This window comes from Erythrolamprus reginae, chromosome Z (assembly GCF_031021105.1).
Source record: "Erythrolamprus reginae isolate rEryReg1 chromosome Z, rEryReg1.hap1, whole genome shotgun sequence".
In the NCBI taxonomy this organism is placed as follows: Eukaryota; Metazoa; Chordata; class Lepidosauria; order Squamata; family Dipsadidae; genus Erythrolamprus; species Erythrolamprus reginae.
Genome location: NC_091963.1, coordinates 118,150,024 through 118,156,432, shown reverse-complemented (window position 1 = coordinate 118,156,432; position 6,409 = coordinate 118,150,024).

The window sequence follows — 6,409 nt, the reverse complement described above, 5'->3', positions numbered from 1 at the left end:
ATTCTCAGAGGTTGCCTGGACAAGTCCCTACAGTTTTCTTGGCAAGATTTTTCAGAGATGGTCTGCCATTACCTCCTTTCTAGGACTAAATAGTAAATGACTGGTGCTAGTTGTAGTAAATGGTTTTGTGCCTAAGGTGGAACTAGAATTCTTGGTCTCCTAGTTGCTAGCCTGATGCCTTCACCACTACACTCAATTTCTGGTACAGGTAGATCTCAACTTATTCATTTAGCGAACGTTTGAAGTTACAACACGGTTGAAAAGAGACTTACAACCATAGTTCCCTCTAAGCTGAGCAGTGAGCAATCGCTCACTTAAAAATCATCATCAACTCAAGAGTTTTTCAAACCTGCCCAGAAGCCGAGAGGGAAATAGTGAGAGGGAAGGAGAGATAGAGGAAGAGAGGAAGAGAGAGAAACAGATAGAAAAAAGAGAGGAAGAAAAAGAGAAAGAAAAAGAATGGGAGTAAGGAAGAGAGAAAGAAAATCAAAATCTATTTTGAAACTAGCTCAACTATTTAAGTGGCATTTTGATATTGATAGAGTTGCCCTACTATGAGCTCACTGTTATAGACACACAGTACAGTATTTTATTTTTAAATTCTCTGAGGCAAAACAGGGTGGGTTTTTTATTTATTTGTTTGTTTGTTTATTTATTTATTTAATATTTTTGTGCCGCCCAGTCCCAAAGGGACTGCCGCTCAGACACTATACTTTTCCGCCCAACCCCCAAAAAATTAGAGGGAACACTGCTTACAACCACTTCTCACAACTGTTGTAGTATCACATGATCCAAATTTGAGGTCTTGGCAACCTGCATGTATTAGGACAATTGCAGGATCTTGGGGTCGTATGATTTTGATTTGAAACTGTTTCAGCTGGCTTCTGGATGAATGGGCAGGAAGGGATTTACAGAAATAAGTAATTTTTTTCTTTTTAAAAAATTACATAAGAAGATATAGGATGAGGGATGCCTGACTTGGTACAGGCTACCTGTGAGAAAGCTGTCACAGGTTGGATAATGATTGTAAGCTGAATGTGAGTCGCAGCTGTGACTACAGAAAAGTCAAATGCAATTTCAGGCTGAATCATAAAAGCATGCTTCCAAATCACAGTATTAGTAGTTTTATTTGATATATAATAATAGCAATACAAATAAAAATCACAACATATAAAACTTATTTCCACATAATTTATATAACCCAAACTTTTCATATTTAAATCAGATCCTACAGTCAAAACCTTTGGTTCTTTCAACTTCATATATTTGCAAAAAGCATATATATATTTTTTGTTTTAGCCAAATGCCATCTAAAATGCTGTCTTATGCACCACACTTTAAAAAGATTCAGAAGACAGTTTCAGAAAAGGCCAATGAGGATGTTTGAGAAGATTAGAAATTTGTCCTTTTAAAAGAGCCTGAAAGTCCGGTACTGAATAGCAGATGAGAAGAAATGCAGTATTTTTCCAGCAATTAATAACACTATGAAGATGCTTTTATAATAATTTTTGAGGGACACGTCTTCATGAAGTTGCGTTCATCTTATGTCTTATTTTTGGGTTCCATTGTAAAACAATTCACACCAGAATTTTCCTTCTTCTCCCAACACAAATATTGCCATACATATTGTGCACAGCACATTGATGATGCTACTGGTGATGATATGGTTAGGTGTTGCAAACTACGCATTTCCTATTGGTTGGTTAAACCTGCTTCGGGCATGCCTCCGCTCAAGGCATTCACTGGGCATTGATCTCCTCCATTTATTTTTAACGGAGAAGGGTTGGAAAGGAGCTATAGTGGCACAATGGTTAGAATGCAGTATTGCAGGTTAATTCAGTTTATTACCAGTTTGATCCTCACCAGCTCAAAGTTGACTCAGCTTTCCATCCATCCAAGGTCAGTAAAACAAGGATCTAGATTGTTGGAGGCAATATGCTGACTCTGCAAACCATTTGGAGAGTGCTGCAAAGCATTATGAAGTGGTATATGTCTCAGTGGCTATTAATATATGGGAATATTGATCTCATATATATATAATTGAATGTGGACCTTCCAGGAAATCAATATTCCCGGTCTCCAAACTTCCTAAACTTTTAATCTGCATTTAGCCTTCATGACATATCCTGCAGTATATTAGAGTGTGATACTTTATACAGAGTTATTTGCCATCCAAATTCTCCCTATATGCTTTAGATGAAGATGAAGAAGCACAAATTTTAAAAAATATAGATGCCTACATCTGGTACAGCAGATGAAAGGATAATTGGGAAAGAGGATAATTGTTGTCCTTCAAAGAGAGAAACTGATGCTAGGCTTTATTATCTCTCTCTCTCTCTCTGTGTGTGTGTGTGTGTGTGTGTGTGTGTGTTATATTCTGGGTGACTGTCGTCCCCCCCCATATACCTAAATTCCTTGGCTACTGGTCCAGACAGCATCCTTGCAAGCCATATCACCTGACAAAATAATTGCTGGATTGTAACTGCAAATCAAATATTGGCAGCTCTCCGTATCTTGCTTTGATATCTGTAGTATTACCACCATTCCACAAGAACTGGGAGAGACATCCTTGAGCACCAAGGCTTACGGCCCCTTATTATTGTAATGCTGTATTTCTCCTGGGATTATCTACTCCCCTTATAATGTTTCAGTTTTTCTTTGATGATCAAATTGTACAAGCTCTCCATACTTCCTGTGTGGATCATTGCATTCCTCCTGCCTCATCAATCACTTTGGGAGAGGAGGTTATGCCTACAGCAAGGCAAAATGCTGTTTCTGAAATCCAATGGCTCTTAATTTGAAATCCCGTGAATGATAGGAATGGAATGATAGGAATGAAAGAATTTTAGAGTAGTTTCTCTCAAAGGCCAAGTTTCTAATTAACTTCAGTACTCACACATACCCCTGAAAAGGAAGTCAGTGCCAGGAATCAAGGAGTGACCGTTTGTGGAGAAGCTCCAAAAGGAATGAAAGAAAAAAACAATCAATAGACAACAGGTAAAACAGTTGACATCTTATCTCGTAAACGGCCACTTAGCCCAGGTGGAGAGAGAAAGTGTTTCAGATCCTTCAAAGAGGCTCCACCTTAACGAACTATCTTTAAATGAGGGTTATAAATTCCTTTTATAGTTTCCAAGACACGCATTAACCGCAGGCTAGCATTAAAGATACCCCCAGTGAAATACATGTAATTCTTGATATCTTGATCTTGCCCAACTATGTAGGACTTGACAGGAGAATGTAGAAGCCTGAATGCTTTCTCCATACTTGTCATACGTTTTCCTTTTACACTGTTAGCTTTTAGAAACAGTAAAAAAAAAAATGAAAAGGGGGGGATCTATTATGAAGATCATTTCCAAGAGATAAACTGATTTCTTGATCTTCCACATCTTTCCTGAGATCGAAAGATCAATATTCCCATGGCTTAAACATCTTAAAGGATTGTGATTGCTGCAGGGTGGAAAGAGATTGATAAAATCATCGGGGAAATATTTCCTCCGTTCTAGAGTTCAAATTGTGGAAGAATGGCAGGAAGGCATATTCCAATGAATGCCAGAGACAACATACCCAAAAGAAGAGCAATTGGACAACAGAACAGCTATCTGGGAGGTGGGGGACAGTAGGCCCCTTCACTGAATGTGTTTAACTGGAAGCTAGAGAGCCATCTGAAGTTGTTTCCCAGCCAGAAGCAATATGTATATTATTTTGCAATGAACAGGATTTCCATTCTGGGAATCAAAGGCTCAAGCCAGCAGCTAGAGGAGGATTCTTCTTGCTGAAGAAATGGCAACCGACTGCACGTTCATTAAAACAGGAGAGTGACAGGCTGCCTAAGAACATTCATTGGGGAGGTAGAAAGACATTTTGAGTTCTTCAGAGTCTTTTGTTTAGCTTATATCAACACCCTGGCAATACTGGGGCCAGTCTTCCATTCACATGATTGAAGGAAGAGGAGGAGAAGATTGTGCTAGTCCCTCACTGGTAGCCAAGTACAGTAGTCCCTCACCTATCGCTGGTGTTACGTTCCAGACCTGGCCGCGATAGGTGAAATCCGCGATGGGGAATTTATCGACTGATAGTACTTATTTAAGTATTTATATTGTAATTGTTTGGTAAGTTTTCATTGTTTTAAGTGTTTATAAACCCTTCCCACACAGTATTTATTTTAGATACAGTATTTAAATACATTATTTATAATTTTAGATATATATATATATATATATATATATATATATATATATATATATATATATTTTAAAAACCTGCCGATCGAGTTCGGCGGGCTGTTTAAATCTGCCGATTGACTTCCTCAGAAACCCGCGATGAAGTGAAGCCGCAGTAGGTGAAGCGTGGTATAGCGAGGGACTACTGTAGTCTACTCTTGAAATAGAGCATTGTACTAGTCCTTGGGTTAAAAAGGCTTATTCTTTAACATCTACTACCAATCTCCTAAAAGATCCAGCAGATATTTTACCCACAATCCTCTGCTCCAGTTCTCAAGAGGGCAGGCGGAGGGCACATTTATCTCACCCTTATTTACGGTATCTCCAACTGAAGTTGATGCCATTGTGGGAGTTGGTACCCAATCCTTGCTGTTGTCCACCTCCCCCCCCCCTTCCAGTCTATCTTGGCAGATGCTCAAAAATACATCCCACACCCTTGGCCAACTGCCTCCAACCACTTCCTCCTTGCAGGTGCTCCAATCTCAGGAGGGTGCGGTGGTTTGTGGTTCTCAAACTCGCTCTTGGGAAAGGGTGGGGTCTCTCAATAAACAGGAACTAAGAACAGAGCCAACGCTGAGAAGAAAAAAAATATCTTAGTAAACAGAGCCACATTTCCTTGGCCAGAAAAATTGTCTCAAGTGTGGACATAACTTGGGAATCCCCAATTTGGGCTATTGCCATTATCACCACCTTCTCCTAGTGTCCATTTTTAAAGGAAGACCATTTTTTAACTGGTCACCTGTCTATAATGTACTTGGATTTTCCCCACCAAAACAGAGCTGCAATGTTGGGCTAATTTTGCATATTATAGTATTTCTGCAACTATTAAAAGCATAATACAGTATATGGTTGTATTACAAAATGAAACAGAAGAATATTGAATTGGGGCAAGTAACATTCCCATTTCTTTCAAACCATATCCAGAGTGGGTCATATCCAGATTAATTTTTTTTCCCTTACCTATACTGAAGATTATACCTGTAGCTTTTGTGCCCTAGATATTAGACTGTTATATATATTACATTTGTTGATTACAATTCACATTAGTCAGGATTGCTGTGATAACCTTGGAGGAAAATTACTAGAAGTATAACAACATTAATTTGTTATAATTTGTTGATTAATGCATCTCCAGTTGTCTTGGATATGGTACCATTTACAATTTTGAGGACATGCTGTGAATTTCGGAGATAAGGCAGCATTCATGAGAACTCTGCCAGTTTACAAGTAGTATTTACCAAGGTCTTTAGCAAAAAAATTAGCTGAAGGTTGGGGGAAACTAGCATGGAGGTTTATAATTCAATACATAGAGGGCATCAGATTGAGAAAAGCTGCATTAATCAATTTAAAACAGTGTAAATATATATATATATATATATATATATATATATATATATATATATATATATATATTTGTTTTCGTAAATTTTCACGGGTATATGTATGTAGATTGTTCTGAGTTCGGGTTTTGCCCTGTGTAATGTTTTGCATGTCTATGCGACGTTTCGGCGAAATCACATTCACCATCATCAGGCTGAAGTTCCAACACAAAGATTGGAACTTCAGCCTGATGATGGTGAATGTGATTTCGCCAAAATGTCGCATAGACATGCAAAACATTACACAGGGCAAAACCCGAACTCAGAACAATCTACATATATATATATATATACACACACATACATATATATATATATATTTGTTTTCGTAGATTTTCACGGGTATATGTATGTAGATTGTTCTGAGTTCAGGTTTTGCCCCGTGTAATATTTTGAGTGTCTATGCGATGTTTCGGTGAAATCACATTCACCATCATCAGGCTGAAGTTATAAGCTTCGTGCTGCTGTAAATATAGGCAGTTGCAAACATTCTATATTTACAGCAGCACGAAGCTTATAACTTCAGCCTGATGATGGTGAATGTGATTTCACGGAAACGTAAATGTAACCCTTCCCTGGTGCAGAGCTGAAGGGATTGGATACTGTAGCCTAGAGGATAATTCTCTGCCTTACAAGGCAAAGGTTGCAGGTTCAAGTCCCAGTGGGTATGGCTAGCTGATGAGGCCAAAATAAGGCCGAAATAGATCTATCCTAGTCTCCCTTAATTTTCAAATTCAGCAAAAAAAAAAATTTATATATTCAAAAAAACCATTGTCAATTATTTAAGCATGTTTTTTGAATGTGTTA